General features: G+C 39.1%; 1 pseudogene; it reads left to right on the top strand.

The window, feature by feature from the left end:
- The first annotated feature begins 817 nt into the window (after window positions 1-817).
- Window positions 818-5,494, top strand: LOC107729045 (CMP-N-acetylneuraminate-beta-galactosamide-alpha-2,3-sialyltransferase 1-like; annotated as a pseudogene).
- The last annotated feature ends 17,004 nt before the right edge of the window (window positions 5,495-22,498 follow it).

Raw genomic sequence — 22,498 nt, 5'->3', positions numbered from 1 at the left:
ATGTCAAGTACTGACATGACAATAGTTTGAAATTCTTTGCAGTCATTGGCTGTTAACTTTTAAAGAAATAAGACACTCAAACCTTAAATGGCCCATTTTACCTGATGGCCCAATTTGCCTGATATCACCCTAATATTTTTTTTTTCTACGGGGAAGAAAACATGTGAAACTTGCGCGTTCCGTTCATATTCTGGGCTCATCTACTTATGTGTGTAATTTATTTTATTAATAAACTACTCTGTAATGAGGGGTTAAAATCACTTTTTTTGAAGTAACTCACAACTTCATTGTTTGTGGAGAGAGATGGACAGATGCAGCATGTAATTGACACACACACAGGTCTGAATGACCATTACTGCAACAATAATAACAGGCCATTCAAACAGGACACAGACCAGTGGAATGGAAAAAAACGTTCTAGAGACAAGTTTGTTTTTTTAAAAGCTGAACTTCTTTTAACTTGAGCGCTGCATTTTTAGAACGCCGCGCGCGCAACTGTCGAACACGTCCGTCCAGCTCATTTACATACAAAAAAAAACGATGGAAAAAATGGTTCTGTGTGACCCAGCCCTAACTCAATTACATAACTATTGATAATCCCTCTAGAAATGCAAATTTTCGGGAAGGATTGTGCATTGTCATGTGCTGTAATTAAACTCCATGAGACAGGCAGCAGGTGGATAAACTGAGGTTAGAGGGAGTCACATATAAACTCCTCCTTACTGCTAAACTGCAAATAAAATACAGGTTAAGTTACTCCAGTCCTTACAAACCATCAGCAGAGTGATGGTTATGTTGTGATGGTTTATCATCATTCTAATAAACCAAGCTTTGACACCGTGCAAGTATGTTGAGGAGTCTCTGAAATACACTTTCAAGGATCCTTCCATAGTAGGCTAGGTAAGTCAGTTTCTAAAGCTGCTGAGTTTTTTGAGAAAATTAGTTTTATGAATCCGTTTTTAAAAAATCACCCATATTCGTGATCTACAACACCTGCTTCCTTACAAAAAGTATCGGTAACATGTAGACTTGTATATATGGATGCTTTGATGAATTAGTGCGGGTTATTTTTCTACGAGCTGTAGCTACCTTAAAAAAAAAATTTTTTTTAAAGATTTAAAAAATAAAATTGTTATATATTCTACTGTATAAAGCTATATAATCAATTTAATATATAAAAGTTTGTTTTAATTTAGGGATATATAAAAAGCATATGTTTACCTATATTCTTTTGTTTAATTTCTTGATGCAAAATGAAGAACGGCAACGGAATATTTTGAAGAATGCTGGTAGCCTAAACAGTTATCTGGTCCCACTTCCATATTATTATTATTTTTTTGTCCATTCTATGGAAGTCAATGGGACTTCCATAAACTGTTTGGTCACCAAATATCATCTTTAAAACTAAACTAATTTTAAAACTCCTTTTAAAACTGCTGTGCCATTCTTCCGTTACTACATTTTATTCAGTTTACATGGATGCACTATCCCTTTAAGCAATGAGATGCTCTATTGTGAATATTCACAATATCTTAAGATAGTATTTGCTAGTGTAGTGATACACATTGTATTCAGAGCTGTTACCATATCATGTCTCTTTAGCATCTCAACATAAACCACTCTCTTTCCCTCTATAGGTCTATTATATTTCTGGTTGAAGTGACAAAACCTCAAACATCACTGATGTAAAGATGGTGGTTTTACTACTGAAACATCGCCGCTACATGACCGCACTCTTGAGCTCCACTATCATCTTGTTACTTCTGTACTTTCAAAGCTCTTTGTTGGTTTTGACCAACGGTTCTTACGGTTTTGTGTCTGAAAGATCTCCTTGTGCGTGCCACATATGCGTGGCGGACAGAAGAAATAGTGACTGGTTTAGAAAGCGATACAACCCCAATGTACCACTTCTGCTCAACAGCACCAACAGTGTATTACATGCAAGCGTCTCCAGGTGGTGGAAGGTAAGAAAGATTGCTGAAAAATAAATATACAGCATTTACTAACTTTACTTGGTTTTGTGGCTTTGGGGTTGGTAAGATTTGTTTGATGTTTTTGAAAGAAGTCTGTTTTGCTGACCAAGGCTGCATTGGTCTAAAATACAGTAAAAACGGTAATATTGTAGAATATCATTACAATTTAAAGTAGCTGTTTTCTATTGCAATATATTTAAAAATGTAATTTATTCCTGTGATGCAAAGCTGAATTTTCAGCATCATTACTCCAGTCTTAAGTGTTACATGACATGATCCTTCAGAAATCATTCTAATATGCTAAGTTGCTGCTCAAGTAACATTTCTTTTTAGTATCGATGTTGAAAGCAGTTGTGCTGCTTAATATTTTTGTGGAAACAGTGATGCATTCCTATTCAGGATTCTTTGATGAATAGGAAGTTCAAAAGAACAGCATTTATTTGAAATAAAAATGTTGACTAACTGAAATACTGATTAAATGTTGACTAATCTTAACATCACATGTCCACCATTTTGATAGAAATATGATAGAAATATACAGCATATGGCCAGACAATTGCCATACAAATGAAATTATCCATAGAAATTATCCTAATTTTAAACCAGATGTTTAAGGCCAACATAGAAAACACTGCTAGAGAAAACAAGCATGTAATTTGACTTTTCACTAAAAACCTTATGGTTTTGGAGATAAAGATCTTGTGACAACTAGCCCTGGTATAATTCATTCACAATAAACATTTATAGTACACTACTATAAACATTTTTACAGGAGTGGATATTATACCTACTTTTGATGCTAACTTATTTAATAATATCACAGGGGTTACAAATTGTACCAAATACCAGCAACTACACAAAGGTGGTGGATCAGCTGTTTTCGCTCTTCCCCGATAAAGAGCACTACTCAGATGCCGGTCCAGATCGCTGCAGAACTTGTGCTGTGGTGGGAAACTCTGGGAACCTTCTGGGATCCCATTATGGGCCTCTAATAGATCTTCATGACTTTGTCATAAGGTAGTAAATGAGATTATATTACTGATTGACTTTCACTTTTCAAGTTAGTGAGAGTTTAGAGAATAATGAAGCATCAGTATCGATGGAATGGATATGTCGTCGTGCATTTATCGACTGAGGCTGTGATCAAATGCCTTGAGTCATGAGATCACATTAGACCAGGTGATTTCAGATGTGGAAAAGATGATTTAAACAATTTTTTTTAAAATAACTTAAAGGCTTTTCATCAGAATATCATGTACACCTCAATCTGGTTTGTGTATTTCTCTCAGGATAAATAAAGGCCCAACAGAAGGTTATGAGAAGGATGTGGGGTTAAAGACGACTCACCGAATTATGTATCCTGAAAGCGTCATGGACTTGGACAACTCCACCCATCTGGTGCTTTTTCCTTTTAAGATTCTGGACATTCAGTGGCTCATTAGTGCCTTCACCTCTAAAAGCATAACGCGGTAAGAATTAAACATACATTTTCATCTTGCCTCAGTATAATGCATAGTGAAGTAGTGTTTATAAGCGCAGCGCTGCATTGTTTACAGTGGTAACCAAGGAAATGCTATATATTTAATTTGGGATTTGTTTTAAAATTTCAATTTATTTTTTTGTTATTTAACATAAGATATTTCAATTTCACAAAGAAATGTGCAGCATTTTATCTGAGAAATAACGAAAGGACACTTTTTCAGTTCCAAATTTCATTTTGGAAAAAAAAAATTGTGAGAAAATCGTTCAGAAAAAAATTTCAATGGCTTGCCGCTAGGGGTGATCTCTGTGAACCCATGGACTACTGTCTACAAGGTTTTTATCTGATCTCGGATCAGTTTTATACATTTGTAAACATTTTTAATTACAATTATCTGTTGGTAATTGTTGAAGGGCAAGGAACCGTCAAAATATCAATATTGGAGCACTCCCTCGACTGTTGAAGATGTTCTTGGTCTGCTCTTTTTTTAATATCATGAAACATTGCCTTTAATCGGGGGAAATTTTAAAATACTTGTTTTGTATGTTGGACTCAAGAAAACATTTTTTTTTTTTAATACAACTAAAGAACCTCTTACATAGTTAATATGTTGTACAGAAGTATCTGACCTTTTCATAAGCTAAATGATATTGAATATTTAATTATTATCTGTATCTGCCAGTTGCTACCGCCATGAAATAACCTTTAATGCTGCTACGGCAGTAAACCCAAATACAAACAAATCAGCAGAAGATTTTTCCATTTATTATGTAAACTAAATTAAAGTAATTTAAAGTAAATTAAACAAAAGGTTTTAATAAATGAAACTGTCAATGAAAATGAAACTGTTGTATGTGGTCATATTTGACTCACAGCTATAGTTGTGTTTAAGTAACGGCAAACACATAAAAGTAAGTTACATAAAATCAGTACTGTGTAAATGTTCAGAAATGTTATGATGTGTCTTATTTGTAAGTTGCTTTGAATTAAAGTGTTTGCTAAATGTAAATGTGTTCTATGGCACATCCTAATCATATTAATGTGACGAGTGGGGCAGAGCCGAGGGAGCGGAGTGAGGCCGGTGGAGTAAATGATAATGAGCAACACCTGCGCCACTCACCGGTCTCGAGTCCCATGGAGGAGCTCCGGAGGGATAAAAGGAGGAGTAACGACAGTGATGGAGAAGAGAGGACCAGGCCTGGACTATCTATGTTGTTTTATTATGTTTTATGCGGCAGTCGTCCGTGAGGGGCTACCGCTTTTACTTTCATTTTGTGTTTGTTTATTTAGGCTATCTATTAAAGTTTTATGTAACAAAGTTCGTAGTTCAGGGAAGAAGGAGGCAAGAACCGGCGAACATTTAAACATAAAACTTTATTTTAAAATAAATAAACAAACACAAAACGAAAGTAAAAGCTGCAGCCCGAGACTGGCGAGTGGCGCAGGTGTCGCTCATTATCATTTACCCCACGGGCCTCACACCATTCGCCCGGCTCCACTCGTCACAATTAAATAGAGAGTGCTGTTGTTTAGTCAAGTCAAGTCACCTTTATTTATATAGCGCTTTATACAATAATGGTTTTGTCAAAGCAGCTTTACAGTGTTAAACAGGAAAATAGATTGTCAATAATGCAAGAAGACAACAACAGAGTCATTTTCCAGCTAAAGTAGGTTCATTGATGATTCAGTGATGTCATCATCCAGGTAAAAGGTGAAAAAATACAGTATGCAAAACTTTTTGACTTGGAGCCAATTTAAAGGAATGCTATGTACCCCCTTGGAAGGAAAACATTTTTCTGAAATGTTTATGCAACATTCCATGTTCACACAGCTTTTGTTTGTTGATATCTTGCATATTCTGTTACAGAACATATACAAAAGTCCCATCAAGGGTTGGACATGAAGCAGAAACACTAGTACTGCACAATATTCCATTGAAATTTTGAATATTGAATTTTGCTGATTCATGCAGCAAAGACTTTCCTCTCAAGAGATCAACTTTTCTGTGTTTAATTTGAGCTCCTCTAGTGGCACTAAATGAAATTATGCCATAGGCTGCTTCATTTTTTATTTTGTTGAACCAGTCAGGATGTTCAAACATTACAGCATCATATATTTAAATTTTTCTGGGAAATTTAACCAAGACTCTAAATAGTGTTTTACCCAGATAAGTACACTAATAAGAACTTGTATTGTTTTTTTTTGTTTTGTTTTTTTTATTGTTTCATGCTTTATACAGGGTTTATGCTATGGAATATTTAACTGATCTACACAACAGAGGTTCAGTATTGTACACTCAGAGAATGTATATCCATTGCCTCAAAGTATTTAAGTTTGTGGTGTTGTGTATTGTGGTGATGAGACTATAGGTCTGAATCAAGCTGTTAAATTTTAAATTTTAAGTTATGTGATAGTTTCAGGGTCCAAGCACCAATGGCCTATATGCATGATTAGCAATCTAACTGAAATGAATCTCATGATGTGGTTTTTATTGGAAAGTCCAACTTGAATCTTCACTGAAAGTTAAGGTTTGATGAAACAAGTTACATCAACACACAGCTGTCAAAAAGGGCAACTGGTTTGATGAAACAAGTTACATCAACACACAGCTGTCAAAAAGGGCAACTGGTTTGATGAAACAAGTTACATCAACACACAGCTGTCAAAAAGGGCAACTGGTTTGATGAAACAAGTTACATCAACACACAGCTGTCAAAAAGGGCAACTGGTTTGATGAAACAAGTTACATCAACACACAGCTGTCAAAAAAATTGTGTATAATAGTGCTAAGTGTTTGTTTTATTATTCATACCACAACAGTAAATAATTGTCTTACAAAAATTTTATAATAAATGTTATCTTAAAAAATAAAAATAAAATTGTCTCTTCATTTTAAATGGATAGCAATATATTTAATTATGCCTGGCAGCTTGAAAATGTTTTATTAAAGGGGTCATATGATGCGATTTCAATTTTTCCTTTCTCTTTGGAGTGTTACAAGCTCTTGGTGCATAAAGAAGATCTGTAAAGTTGCAAAGACTAAAGTCTCAAATCCAAAGAGATATTCTTTATAAAAGTTAAGAGTCAACCACGCCTACCTAAAACGGCTCGTTCTAACACGCCCCCACATGTCTACGTCACGATATGGGAAGATTTGCATAACGCCGCCCAAATGTTCACGCAAAGAAAGAAGGCGTAACTTTTATTCTCGCTGTAGTATTGTTGTTGCCGCCGCCGCCATGTCGTGAAGGCGCTGTGTTTTGTTGTGAAAGCATAATAAACGGTAATATTGTAGAATATCATTACAATTTAAAGTAGCTGTTTTCTATTGCAATATATTTAAAAATGTAATTTATTCCTGTGATGCAAAGCTGAATTTTCAGCATCATTACTCCAGTCTTAAGTGTTACATGACATGATCCTTCAGAAATCATTCTAATATGCTAAGTTGCTGCTCAAGTAACATTTCTTTTTAGTATCGATGTTGAAAGCAGTTGTGCTGCTTAATATTTTTGTGGAAACAGTGATGCATTCCTATTCAGGATTCTTTGATGAATAGGAAGTTCAAAAGAACAGCATTTATTTGAAATAAAAATGTTGACTAACTGAAATACTGATTAAATGTTGACTAATCTTAACATCACATGTCCACCATTTTGATAGAAATATGATAGAAATATACAGCATATGGCCAGACAATTGCCATAAAAATGAAATTATCCATAGAAATTATCCTAATTTTAAACCAGATGTTTAAGGCCAACATAGAAAACACTGCTAGAGAAAACAAGCATGTAATTTGACTTTTCACTAAAAACCTTATGGTTTTGGAGATAAAGATCTTGTGACAACTAGCCCTGGTATAATTCATTCACAATAAACATTTATAGTACACTACTATAAACATTTTTACAGGAGTGGATATTATACCTACTTTTGATGCTAACTTATTTAATAATATCACAGGGGTTACAAATTGTACCAAATACCAGCAACTACACAAAGGTGGTGGATCAGCTGTTTTCGCTCTTCCCCGATAAAGAGCACTACTCAGATGCCGGTCCAGATCGCTGCAGAACTTGTGCTGTGGTGGGAAACTCTGGGAACCTTCTGGGATCCCATTATGGGCCTCTAATAGATCTTCATGACTTTGTCATAAGGTAGTAAATGAGATTATATTACTGATTGACTTTCACTTTTCAAGTTAGTGAGAGTTTAGAGAATAATGAAGCATCAGTATCGATGGAATGGATATGTCGTCGTGCATTTATCGACTGAGGCTGTGATCAAATGCCTTGAGTCATGAGATCACATTAGACCAGGTGATTTCAGATGTGGAAAAGATGATTTAAACAATTTTTTTTAAATAACTTAAAGGCTTTTCATCAGAATATCATGCACACCTCAATCTGGTTTGTGTATTTCTCTCAGGATAAATAAAGGCCCGACAGAAGGTTATGAGAAGGATGTGGGGTTAAAGACGACTCACCGAATTATGTATCCTGAAAGCGTCGTGGACTTGGACAACACCACCCATCTGGTGCTTTTTCCTTTTAAGATTCTGGACATTCAGTGGCTCATTAGTGCCTTCACCTCTAAAAGCATAACGCGGTAAGAATTAAGCATACATTTTCATCTTGCCTCTGTATAATGCATAGTGAAGTAGTGTTTATAAGCGCAGCGCTGCATTGTTTACAGTGGTAACCAAGGAAATGCTATATATTTAATTTGGATTTGTTTTAAAATTTCAATGAATTTTTTTGTTATTTGACATAAGATATTTCAATTTCACAAAGAAATGTGTAGCATTTTATCTGAGAAATAACGAAAGGACACTTTTTCAGTTCCAAATTTAATTTTGTAAAAAAAAAAATCGTGAGAAAATCGTACCATGAAACGTCTCGGCTACGTATGGTAACCCTCGTTCCCTGAAGGAGGGAACGGAGACGTCACGTCGGTAACCGACGAATTGGGATATCGCTTCGATAGACCAATCTACTTCGAGTTTAAACTAAATGTGCCAATGCACATTGGCATGCAATTATTTCATCCAGCTGCCGCTGATCACAGCGTGAGTATAATAAGGCAGCAGGTACAATGCATACCAGGTTTTCGCTGAGGAGCCGAGCCGGCGACCCGGCCGCTCAGCGGTGGTACAGCAACCGTGGCGACGGGACGTGACGTCTCCGTTCCCTCCTTCAGGAAATGAGGGTTACCATATGTAACCGAGACGTTCCCTCCCTGTCACTCCGAGTCACGTCAGTGACCGACGAATTGGGATCCCTACCAAAGCGCCATGGTGCTGCCCCTTCCAGTGCCCGTTTACTCTCGCAGTAGATTGGTCTATCGAAGCGATATCCCAATTCGTCGGTCACCGACGTGACTCGGAGTGACCGACTGAAAGGGAACCAGTGTCGTGAATCGTATCGCATTGTGAGTTGATTGAATCATTACATCCCTATGCAAGACTGTAAACTAGGTGACATAATTCAATTTAATATATCACACACAAGAATGTATATACAATTATACACCCTGTAATTGTTATGTCATAATTGTTTTGAAAATTTCAATGGCTTGCCGCTAGGGGTGATCTCTGTGAACCCATGGACTACTGTCTACACGGTTTTCATCTGATCTCGGATCAGTTTTATACATTTGTAAACATTTTTATTTACAATTATCTGTTGGTAATTGTTGAAGGGCAAGGAACCGTCAAAATATCAATATTGGAGCACTCCCTCGACTGTTGAAGATGTTCTTGGTCTGCTCTTTTTTTAATATCATGAAACATTGCCTTTAATCGGGGGAAATTTTAAAATACTTGTTTTGTATGTTTTTTAAATACAACTAAAGAACCTCTTACATAGTTAATATGTTGTACAGAAGTATCTGACCTTTTCATAAGCTAAATGATATTGAATATTTAATTATTATCTGTATCTGCCAGTTGCTACCGCCATGAAATAACCTTTAATGGTGCTACGGCAGTAAACCCAAATACAAACAAATCAGCAGAAGATTTTTCCATTTATTATGTAAACTAAATTAATTCAAGTAAATTAAACAAAAGGTTTTAATAAATGAAACTGTCAATGAAAATGAATTTTCATATTTGACTCACAGCTATAGTTGTGTTTAAGTAACGGCAAATACATAAAAGTAAGTTACATAAAATCAGTACTGTGTAAATGTTCAGAAATGTTATGATGTGTCTTATTTGTAAGTTGCTTTGAAATAAAGTGTTTGCTAAATGTAAATGTGTTCTATGGCACATCCTAATCATATTAATGTGACGAGTGGGGCAGAGCCGAGGGAGCGGAGTGAGGCCGGTGGAGTAAATGATAATGAGCAACACCTGCGCCACTCACCGGTCTCGAGTCCCATGGAGGAGCTCCGGAGGGATAAAAGGAGGAGTAACGACAGTGATGGAGAAGAGAGGACCAGGCCTGGACTATCTATGTTGTTTTATTATGTTTTATGCGGCAGTCGTCCGTGAGGGGCTACCGCTTTTACTTTCATTTTGTGTTTGTTTATTTAGGCTATCTATTAAAGTTTTATGTAACAAAGTTCGTAGTTCAGGGAAGAAGGAGGCAGGAACCGGCGAACATTTAAACATAAAACTTTATTTTAAAATAAATGAACAAACACAAAACGAAAGTAAAAGCTGCAGCCCGAGACTGGCGAGTGGCGCAGGTGTCGCTCATTATCATTTACCCCACGGGCCTCACACCATTCGCCCGGCTCCACTCGTCACAATTAAATAGAGAGTGCTGTTGTTTAGTCAAGTCAAGTCACCTTTATTTATATAGCGCTTTATACAATAATGGTTTTGTCAAAGCAGCTTTACAGTGTTAAACAGGAAAATAGATTGTCAATAATGCAAGAAGACAACAACAGAGTCATTTTCCAGCTAAAGTAGGTTCATTGATGATTCAGTGATGTCATCATCCAGGTTAAAGGTGAAAAAATACAGTATGCAAAACTTTTTGACTTGGAGCCAATTTAAAGGAATGCTACACTCTAAAAAATGCTGGGTTGTTTCAACCCAACACTGGGTCAAATATGGACTAACCCAACTGTTGGGTTATATTTTTACATTAAATTTTTAACTCAAAAGTTGGGTTAGTTCATATTTGACCCAAAGTTGGGTTGAAACAACCCAGCATTTTTTAGAGTGTATGTACCCCCTTGGAAGGAAAACATTTTTCTGAAATGTTTATGCAACATTCCATGTTCACACAGCTTTTGTTTGTTGATATCTTGCATATTCTGTTACAGAACATATACAAAAGTCCCATCTACAATCAAAGCAAATAAAGACAAGATAACACGGATATTCTGTTACAGAACATATACAAAAGTCCCATCTACAATCAAAGCAAATAAAGACAAGGTGAATAACACGGACTTTCTCATGAAATCAACCAAATAACAAATGTTGATTTGTATGGTTTACTGATATTACCTGATTGAAATATTGCTATTGCAGACTCAACATGATATTATATGATATTATAAATGCATGTTTCATAAATGTCCTGTTTTATTTCTTGTTTTTAGGTGATGATTCTCCACCCAGTATTCATAAGATATGTCTTTGATAACTGGGCAGAAGGTCATGGCAGATATCCATCCACTGGTTTCTTAACACTGATACTCGCTCTTCACATCTGTGATGAGGTAAAACTCACATTCTGTGTCTCAAACTGTGTGTGGCGTGGCATTGCCATCATTATTCAGGGGGTGTTCGTTTTTTTTTTATGTATCACAATAGAGTTTATAATATAATTTATAATAACTGTGAATCATGTAAATTTCTTGTCTAAATATTATTAATCTCGATTATTGTCATTTTAGAATTTTCATCAGAATCACTGCACTTTAACAAATCAATCAATCAAGAGATTATTTTCAGTAATGTAGAGAGAGCGCTTGCATATGGTTGCCAGGTTGGGAAGATTAAGTAAACAACAGGGCAGAAAATGTATCGATTTCAGTGGCAGCCATCATTTCAGAAGCGAGGAGGACAGAAATATCAAATGTTATACCAGTTGTTGTTTTTTTCTGACTTTTGTCTAATTGACAGGTTTTATTTTTTCTTATCTCTTCCTTTTAATGGGCTAAGAAATACACTGCTGGACAATAACCAATAATTTGTATTCTATAATATTTTTTTTACCTATATTTTCCTGACAGTTTTATGATTGGTTACTACCAACACTTTTTTTCCATTTATATCACAGAATAATTTCTTTACTGTAATAAATGCTATGCCAATTAGCGCTGCATTGTTCATATACTAGTGGCACTAAATGAAATTATGCCATAGGCTGCTTCATTTTTTCTTTTGTTGAACCACTCATCCAACCAATCATATATTTAAATTTTTCTGGGAAATTTAACCAAGACTCTAAATAGTGTTTTACCCAGATAAGTAGACTAATAAGAACTTGTATTGTATTTTTTTTTATTGTTTCATGCTTTATAAAGGGTTTATGCTATGGAATATTTAACTGATCTACACAACACAGGTTCACTATTGTACAATCAGAGAATGTATATCCATTGCCTCAAAGTATTTACGTTTGTGGAGACTACAGGTCTGAATCAAGCGGTTAAATTTTACATTTTAAGTTATGTGATAGTTTCAGGGTCCAAGCACCAATGGCCTATATGCATGATTAGCGATCTAACTGAAATGAATCTCATGATGTGGTTTTTATTGGAAAGTCCATCGGCTTTCACCGTGGACGAAGTGGAGTCCAGCCCGGGGTCATCACATGTGGTTGCCGAAGACTGCCGGATGCTCCTTCATCGGTCCAATCACAACGCACTGGATAGCTGGCCAATCAGAGCACACCTCGCTTTTCAGACCGGTGAGCTTCGTAAAAATCGACGAGTTTCAGAAAGGTGGGGCATAGAGGAGAATGTACAGTATGTGGAAAATAATGTTTTTTTTTTACCTTAAACCGCATAAACACATTTCATTACACCAAATACACAAAATAATGTTCTTTTTAGCAGCATCATATGACCCCTTTAAGGGTCTATAAAATTAAACAAATATTTAATGATCTGCATTTCACAGATTTCACTGTACACTAATTATATAAAACATACTGTCAGTACACCATACTTAAACAAATGGACTAAATCTATGCATTTATTTGCATTTAAAAGATGGCAACTAGATAGAAATAAACGATGCACTGTAAAAAATGATTGTGATTTTAACAGTCAAAGACTGTAAAAATGCTACAGTAAAAACCTGTTAATTGGTTAACAGTAAGTTTCCATACTATATTTGGGGAATAAATGTAATTACATTTAATGTAATTTTACATTAAAATACTGTTAAAAATACGGTTTTTGGAAGTGAAAAAGAAAGTTATTGTATAATTTAGTGAAAAACCGTAAATTGACACTCCCAGAATTCCCTGCATGACACTTCATATTTGATGTTTTTTTGTTGAAATAACTGTTTCTTCTTTGTTTTTTCTTATCAGTTGTGTACATTAGGGTTTTTATCTTACATCTAATGTTGTTAAATTAATTGCATTATTTCAGTATCATGTGTGTTACCATTATGGTGTTTAGTGTTTGTGAGAATGAGACTGTGCACCTTCTATATAAATATTGCCGTCCTCAGCTCGTAGAAAAGCTGTTTGTGATGAACTTTGGTTCACCATGTGACTTTCTCATCACCACCAGTTTTTGGTGGTTATCAGTGCATTACAATGGTTCAAAACAGATATTAGTGCTTCAATATTTTGGTTTATTGATATTACATCAGTTAATTAAATACGGTATTTTATTGTGAATTTAAGTTAAGTCTCTAAAACCTAAAGTGTTGCTACCATATTTTTTACAGTGACGTTCTGGCAACCACAGCTGCCGGTATTTTACCGTATATGTCACAGTTTTTTTTTTTTATAGTGTGAGAAGCGTTGTGGAAAATAAGTTTGTATATACACTAAAAAATCCTGGGTTATTTTTTTAACCCAAATGCTGGGTTGAGCCTTTTGGGTCATTTTTTGGGGTTATTTTTTCAGTGTTTGGATAGTTTTTGTGTTACCCAGCTCCTGGTTCAAATGTAACAACCCAGTGTTGTTTTGCAGCTCCTGGGTCAGACATAACAACCCAATGTTTGGGTAGTTTTTGTGCTACTCAGATCCAGGTTCAGACGTAACCCAGCGGTTTAGTTATTTATCGCAGGGATTTTGCGTCTTCTCTTCACGAGAGAGCATTGTGTGGAGTATTTTAGAAAAGTTTAGAGGATTTAAGTTAATCTGTAAACATTAAACGTATGAAGTAAAAAAAAATAAGCTAGTAATATAGTAAAAATGAATAAACCCATTAGCTGGGTTAAATAAACAACCCAATTTGCTGGGTAAATTTAACCCAAGATGGGTTCTGTCCTATATTTACCCAGCAAATTTACCCCCCAACTACTGCCCCCTCAAAAATAATGAGTGCATGTCGCTTTATTTTATTTATAAAATCGTTACTGTGCTGTATATCGTTCAATTTTATGCAGAGTAACATACAGGCGCACGGTGTGAATCACCTTTAATGAGTGTCGCAGACTTTTCGCGTGATGGAAAAGCCTGATGCTTTGCATAAAATAAACCATTTTATTCATAAAGATACAGAATATAATACTTTGGATGTAAAAACATGTCCTCAAAGCTGTTTATTGTTTGCTTATGGGCAGGTTATGGAGTCACAGAATGTTTCAGCTAGAGTGAAATGCAGGGCGGCGGTCCGTTAGCAGTTCCCCACCGAACACGACTCCAGCTCGGGCACGAGAACCAGCGCCGTTACAGTGGAAACAGGATAACACTCAAAAACTCCCATTAAAATTACTGAAGCTGTTTACACTATGAAATTAATATCTTACAGAGTCTTACACACATTTGCACTTTGTTGTTTCTGATGAGAGAATTCGCCAGAAAAAGGTATTCAGTCAGCGAGCGAGTGAAGAAAACACTGGCATTTTAGCGATGACTCATCTGAACACCTCTGATTGGTCATTGCATTCATAAGCTCAACAGCATCGTGTGTGATTGGTAAAAACGCGTCTGTCTCTGGCTCAGCACCAGCCGGCGAACGCAGATTTGAATTTAGCAGCTGATGATATGACGCACTGAACGTTATAATCACGCCGGTGTGATTGTATTAAATATAGAAAATATTAATCTGCTATTTTTTGTCTTTTGGAAGCTGCATTCAAAATCCACTTGGCTCAAAAATCTGAGGGGGCACTTTGAATGGGCATGACGCCTCTGACTAACACACAGTTATGAAACTTTGTCCTCAGCCAAAACTATTTGCTCTGGAACAAATATTAGATTAATTAGACCAATGTTTGCCCGTTAGATATAGAAGATCTGGCCGAGGTAAGGCTGCTCTCAGTGGGTTCATGAGCGCTGAACGGCTGCGGACCTATAGGCTTTGATCTCTGCCACAATTCTGCGCGCGAAAGATGCACAAAAGTGCATTTTGCACGCGCGATCTGAGTTTTGTGGAGAAAATGTTCGTTTCGCAAAGAAAAAAGTATTTCGAGCGCACGAAAATCAATTTTGCATTTAAAGCGAACGCAGATTTGAATTTAGCAGCTGATGATATGACGCACTGAACGTTATAATCACGCCGGTGTGATTGTATTAAATATAGAAAATATTAATCTGCTATTTTTTGTCTTTTGGAAGCTGCATTCAAAATCCACTTGGCTCAAAAATCTGAGGGGGCACTTTGAATGGGCATGACGCCTCTGCCGGCTACACTAGTTGTGCTTTGTGTTTCTGACTCAACAAAAGCATTTGTAAAGAGTCACACAGCGCGAGCAGCCGTGCAGCAGCCGTGTTTTCTTGCCAGTTTTTTTTCCTGGTTCTCAGGAATACTTATGATGTGTAATCTACATTAACTACAATTTGTAAGTAGTCTAATCTACCCAGTGTAGCCTACATTGTACGCTACAATGTGGAATGAGCACAAAATGTGGAAAAATATTCCAAAGAAATTGTCTTGGATCATTTACAGGAAAAAAAAAAAAAAAAGAAATAAAAACCGAGTGAATATAGGCCTATACTGATGTCAAGTGTAACTTGCGTGTAAATAGACAGATTGCTTGAGGCAAAATGACTCACCATGACTGTGCTACTCATCAAAGGATGCTGGATTACTCTCATGCTAGTAAATGTTGTGATAACATTTGTTTAATTTAATTTAATTTTAATTTTTAGTTTAATTTAATTCCTTCAAAGTTCACCTAAGCATAAAGATTCTGTGATTAATCATCTTCAAGTTTATCACAACACCGGAGCTGTTTCGACACACTCGAATCCCGGCATGTGCTCCTTTCCAAATTTCTCTCTCCCACTTCATTGCCTGTCTATAAAAATATTAAGTAAAGGCAAAAAATGTCAAAAAATAAAAAAAAATTTATTTTTTTAAAAAGCAGGGGCTGTTGTGTTCAGCATGTGACAGAGAGTTCTTGAAATGCGTGCATGAGTTGCGTGCGGCAGACAGAAAAGGAAATAAAGGAAAAAGAATAAAGGAAAAAAGAAACATCTGTTCAAGCTCCCGTGTAGAACTGAGTTTTTTTAGCATTCCGTCAGTTTAAACACAACATTGGCGACGAGGATGGCTGAGTTTAGCTTACCTCCTCCATCACCTTTTCTTCCCGTGCCTGGCGAACTGCCATTTTTTGTGGGCGAGTTGGTTTGATGGTTTCACAGTATATCTCAAGGCCATGGATTACACTGACATTTCCGACCGGAGAAAGATCGCCCTGCTTCGCCACTGTCTTAGGGCGGAGGGACAGAGAATATATTGTGCCCTCGGACATGCAGAAACTTATGAGGAAGCGGTTGCTCTCCTCGCTAACCACTTCACAGGCCAACAACGAGTACTGCTTCACCGATACAAGCTATGTAAATGGCTGCAGCGTCTGGGTGAGTCCATGCAAAACTATGTAACTAATCTGCGAGACATGGCACGCTCATGCAATTATGGGACTCTTCAAGATCAGATCGTCCGTGATCAGTTTATTGAAGTGATATTGTGTGACAAAACTCGGGAGAAACTGTTGCTGGAACCCGACGAATTAACACTAGATAAAGCTGTGGAAATTGTGCTGCAGGTGGAGGCAGCCACTGAATGCTCCACGCTTCTCGCTGATGCGCGCCCCCTGGTGGATGCACACACGCAGCAAATGCGATCTGCCTGTCTCACACACCACGGTCCATTTCCTTCAGATAAAATAGACACTGAAGAAGCATGTTTTCCAGTGCAGCTTACACAGATGCAAGGAAGTCGTAGAAGTTTAGTTTTCTGCAGCAACTGTGGCTCTAGCTCACACAACTCCAGGGCCCAAAATTGTCCTGCACGGGGACAGACATGCAGGAATTGCCTTAAAAAAATCACTTCGCTAAAGTATGCCGATCAGCACCTGCTACGCAAGCATCACAGAAGCGACAACCGTTTGCCTCTAATGACTGCACTGAAAGCAGACATGTATCAGCGGGCCAAACAGCTTTTAGGACATGTACTGTGCTTCTCGGCGAGGTGAGCCTTCCGCTGTTGATGGATACGGGTGCAGCGGCATCTCTGCTCAATGCTAGTACATACCACAAGTTCTTTTCCCATCTGCCACTGCAGCAGCCCTGCACATCCCTCTGTGGTTACGACAGCTCTAAGATCACTATGCTGGGTGTTCTTCATGTTCCAGTCCGCTATGGCTCCAAACACCTGCCATCATTTCCCTTCTATATTACTGAGCGGGGTGCCAACCTCCTGGGACTGGATCTTTTCACATGCTTAGGATTCACGCTGCGAGATGACAAGGGCTCAGACATCCACCACGTCACCACTACCTGGCAACAGAGATGGCCGGCGCTGTTTGACGGTCTCGGCTGCCTCACAGTTTTCACCCACAGGCCTCTGGTGGATCCAGAGGTGTCACCGGTCATTCAGCCCCTGCGCAGGATTCCTCTCGCCTTGCGGGATGAAGTGACGGTGGAGCTCCAAATGATGCTGGCTATGGGAGTGATCGAACCAGTCAATGCTGCCCCCTGGATCTCCAACCTGGTCATTGCTAGGAAAAAGTCTGGGGGAATACGAGTTTGTGTGGACTTGCGCTCTGTCAATAAGCCCGTTATTCCCGACAAGTACCCTTTACCCATGGCTGAGGAGCTGACCACCCACTTCTATGGGTCGACGGTATTTACTAAGCTGGACCTGCGCCAAGGTTACTTGCAGGTGCCACTCCATCCTTCCAGCAGAAACCTCACAGCGTTTGTCACACACACTGGGGTATATCAGTATATACGCATGCCGTTTGGTTTGAGTTCCGCCCCCAGCTGCTTTCAAAAGGTGATGACCACCATCTTGGCTGGTATTCCTGGAGTTGCCATTTTCTTGGATGACATAGTAGTGCATGCAGCAGATATCCAGACACATAATGACCATCTCAATAGGGTGGCTAGTGCCCTCATTGAGCATAATCTTACACTGAATGCAGAGAAATGCAAGTTCGCTACCTCAGCCATTGATTTTGTGGGGTTTCGTCTCACGCCCAGAGGCATCGCCCCTCTCCAGTCAAATATCGAGGCTATCCACCGAATCCCAGAACCCTCCTCCACTTCCCAGGTAGCCTCATTTTTGGGCATGACAGCCTACTACCTTCGTTTTCTGCATCAGTACTCCCGAACCACAGCACCCCTCCGTCAATTACTAAAGAAAGATGATCCATGGAACTGGACTGCAGAATGCTCTGAGGCTGTCCAAATGCTAAAATCCCAGCTTACCACACCACCCATTCTAGCTCACTTTGACCCGGACAGTCTGACATTCGTCACCTGTGATGCCTCCACACAAGCACTGGGTGCGGTTCTCTCACAGGAGCAGGACGGTGTTGAAAGGCCTGTAGCATTTGCTTCCAGGGCCCTGACCCCCACGGAACAGCGCTACTCTGTCGGTGAACACGAAGCCCTTGCCTGTGTCTGGGCCACTGAGAGATGGCACCTCTATCTGTACGGGTGGCATTTCACCCTCCGCACAGACCATCAGGTGTTGACCATGCTTCTGTCAGCTTCTGGCTCGGGTCATAAATCCCTGCGCCTGCACAGATGAGGTGAGCGCCTGAGACAGTACGATTACCAGCTGAAATTCACGCCAGGTAGGGACAATGTGGTCGCTGATCTCTTATCTCGGTCCATTACCGCACCCACACCAGCAGCCTCACCAAGCAGCTATGACGTGGAGCCGGAGTTCATCCAGATGCTCCATGCACCTTTACAATCTGCTGTCTCCTTGGAAGAGCTGCAGAAGGAATTTGAGCATGACTCCATGTTAACAACACTCCGCACCTACATCAGGTGGACCTCGAATTTTCAGATTCGAGTCCTTTCAAACCCTGAATGAATTAATAATAATTAATTCCCTAAAATTAAGTAATGAGACATTACAATACGCTCAGGGTGGCCAGCGCGAGTGCCTGAGGAGCTAGTGCCATTTGCGAGGGTGCGGAATGAACAATCATGTTGGGGTGATGTACTGTATGTGTTTCCAGGGGTCTGTGTACAGTAGTGCCAAGCAGCTTGCGTGCACGTGTCCTTTCAATGGCGCACGAGGGTCATTTGGGCATCGTAAAATTTAAACAAAGATGCCGGGACCTGGTCTGGTGGCCAGGCATAGACCGTGATATTGAGGGGCTGGTCAGGGACTGTGAACCGTGTCTCCTTAGTGTGGACAACCAGCCCCAACCCCTTTGCAGCCAGTCCCATGGCCTTCACGTCCATGGGAGCACCTACAGTTAGACATCTGTGGGGAAATTCATGGCCATGGAGTTCCTCCTCATGAGCGCTTTCTAGTTGTCATCTACGATCTCCATTCTAAATGGCCTGAGGAAGTACCGGCAGGGACAGTTACATTACAGACTATCACGCAGATACTGGACAGTCTGTTTGCTCGTTGGGGCATGCCCCGTGCCAAAACTACTGACAACGGGCCCCAGTTCATTTCTGCAGAATTCTCCAACTTTCTCAGCAATAAGGGAATTAAGCATATTCGTGCCGCACTCTACCATCCCCAGGCAAACGATGGGGTGGAAAGGTTTAATCAGAGCCTTAAGAATGGGATTCGGGCACATCTGGTCCAGGAGTACTCATTTCAAATGGCACTTAATCAAACCTTGTTGCACTACAGGGCTAGCCAGCACAGCACCACTCAGGCTTCACCTGCTCTGCTCATGCTCGGCCGGGAAATGGAATTGCCCCTAGACAGGCTCAGAGCACAGGGCTTGTCAGCAACAATACTAACTGCCCCCCAAGCAGCAGTCAAAGTGGCCGTAACTACAAACCAGGGGCGAATGAAGGATAACTTCGATAAGAGACACAAGGTCAGGCATACTAACATCAAGGTACTGGACTGGGTTAGAGTCCGCAGACCTCACCGTAGCAGTAAAATGGCATAGTTTTGGTCTGAACCTCACCAAGTGGTCCGTCAGCTAGGATCCGCCACATTTCTGTTAAGTGACGGCTCACGCTGGCATGCTAGTAGATTGCAGAAAGTGCCCATCATTCTTACACCAACAAGAGGTCCGTGGGCAACAGAGCCTAACGCAGGAGCAGCACAAGGAGTCAGTTCCCCAGTCCCACGACCAGAACCAGTACAGCCATGGCCACACCAGGCACCTCAAGGTTTACAGTTCGGGGAGCCCCCACAACAGCCAGGACCTGACCTGCCACCGCTCCTGCCAGCAGATGGCCCTCACCCTCCTCAGTCATTGCTTGATGTTACCCAAAATGGCCAGGAAATGCCCCAGCAGGCTACTTTGGGAGGCAGACCAGTTCGGGCAAGGGCTCATCCTACCTACCTGGAAGATTATATCACAGACTTTCATGCATAGGAGTTATATGTTTTTTCTCTCTTATGGTTTGAGGGCCACATTGAAACTTGTTTCATTAAGTTCATCAATTTCTAGGGGGGGGGGGTGTTGTGTTCAGCATGTGACAAAGAGTTCTTGAAATGCGTGCACATGCATGAGTTGCATGCGGCAGAAAGAAAAGTGAATAAAGGAAAAAAGAAGCATCCGTTCAAGCTCCCGTTTAGAACTGAGTTTTTTAGCATTCCGTCAGCTTAAACACAACAGAGGTGTTTCTAGCCATTCATCGGTACTGAGGCACAAATACACTGCTGACAAATGATAGACACTGGTAGGTTGTTTCCTAAAATGGTTTGCACGTAAATATCCACCTTATTGGTGCTCTATTTGTCTTCTGTCTTATAAAATAGCCTGTTAATATTTCGGCGAACTATCCAAATGATGAATCAAACTGAATCGCGAACAAAGAGGCCGCATTTAGGCACTGCATGGGTCAAGTGCAGGGGCGGTTCTAGGGGAGGGCCGGGTGGGGCCAGTTCCCCCGTGTCAACAAGCTTGGCCCCCCCTCTGGCCCCCCTAAATTTGGAATCGTATCACACAACAAATCGTATCACACCAAAGCAATACACAGTTTGTCCTGTGGGTGGCAGTAATCGGAAAAAAAGTAATTAATTGTGCCAACTTTTATGTCAAGAGGAAATCAAATTAAGACCGCATGCTTCAGCGAGGAGGATCTTCACATATTGTCAGAGCTACACAACAACAACAACAAAAAGATACAGGTAACGAAAATATTTTATTTGTCATGTTCACGAAGTGAAAAACACTATTAAATTATCCAATATTAGACGTTACAAAACTACATATCAAGCAATCATGACTTTGCAAACTTAGCAAAGAGTCAGCAGCTACCATAGAACAGATGTAACACGTTAAAGAAATTTGGATTTCAATATTTAACGTTAATTTGTATTGTCCAGTTTTGCCCTACATTGATTTCTTGCCTTTTTAGTAACTTTGTGATATGAAGCATACGCGACTGTGCAAAGACAAAATCTGGTAAGTCTTTTATAAATCCAGAATTTAGATTTAGAGGAATAATCTGACCAAAATTTAAAATTAACTATCTCTAATGTCGTGCCAGCTCATGATTTTTCTGTTCTGTCATGCTCAAAAAGGACAAAATATCATAAAATAACAGTAAAAGTAATCAATATTACTTCATCTTTACTGTGTGTTGATTATTTGTGTGGGGTTTGTTGCCCCCTTTTTGAGCCTGACAGTCCATCACAGTCAGAATCACTATTTCCTTTTATTTTGCATGCTTCCTTTCATATTATCTTTAGAAAGTCAGATGGGTGTGTAACAGCTTGTAAATAATGATTGGATATTTGAGTGAGCTTCTGTTTTCATGTACACGTTCATTTACATTTTCATCCTTTTTGCTTTTGTAGTTAAAATGAAGATAAAAAATCCAAAGGACATAATGTCCTTCTCTAGTAAGAAAAATAAAGATCATGATCAGTCAAGACTGGAGAGAGAAGATGCTTGTGAAAAAGAGTCAGAAATACATGAAAGTTTAGAGAAAGAAGAAAGTCCAGAAGAACAGAGAGCCCATCAGCAAGGTGATTTAGTTGTGGAGAGAGTCAGCAGGCCTGGAGACAGAGAGCAGGCAGACAGCAACCTGGAGAGTGAGAGCACTGAACATCTAGAGCAAGAAGAGAAAAGAGGTGAGGCAGAGTGTGAGCAAGAGAAGCCCTGTGCATCTACAAGCACTTCATCTGAACCGTCAGGTGTGTTATGGACCTTAAAATTGCCAGTCACTATAGGCCAGTTATCTATAGACATGTTAGGCTGATTGAGATGAGAATACTCAGCTTTAGCTCTTTTTGTTTTTCCATAAACATTTTTTGTTAAATAATTTGAGCTTGACAAATAGCTATGGAATGCTAAATAATTATTAACTATATAACTATAACTATGTCTCTTTCCTCTTACACAGATATCTCAAAGAGTAGAGATTATCCACCTGTGCAGCCACTCTTAACTACATATCCAAAGACACTGATGGGGGACAGGAAGAGGAGCTTCAAAGCAGAATGGTACAAGATTCATCCATGGCTTGAGTACTCGAGAATATTAGACAGCATATTG

This window comes from Sinocyclocheilus rhinocerous, unplaced genomic scaffold, assembly GCF_001515625.1.
Source record: "Sinocyclocheilus rhinocerous isolate Xijiao unplaced genomic scaffold, SAMN03320098_v1.1 scaffold398, whole genome shotgun sequence".
In the NCBI taxonomy this organism is placed as follows: Eukaryota; Metazoa; Chordata; class Actinopteri; order Cypriniformes; family Cyprinidae; genus Sinocyclocheilus; species Sinocyclocheilus rhinocerous.
The sequence above is the reverse complement of the archived record's forward strand: the minus strand, read 5'-3'. Positions and strand labels throughout refer to the sequence as shown.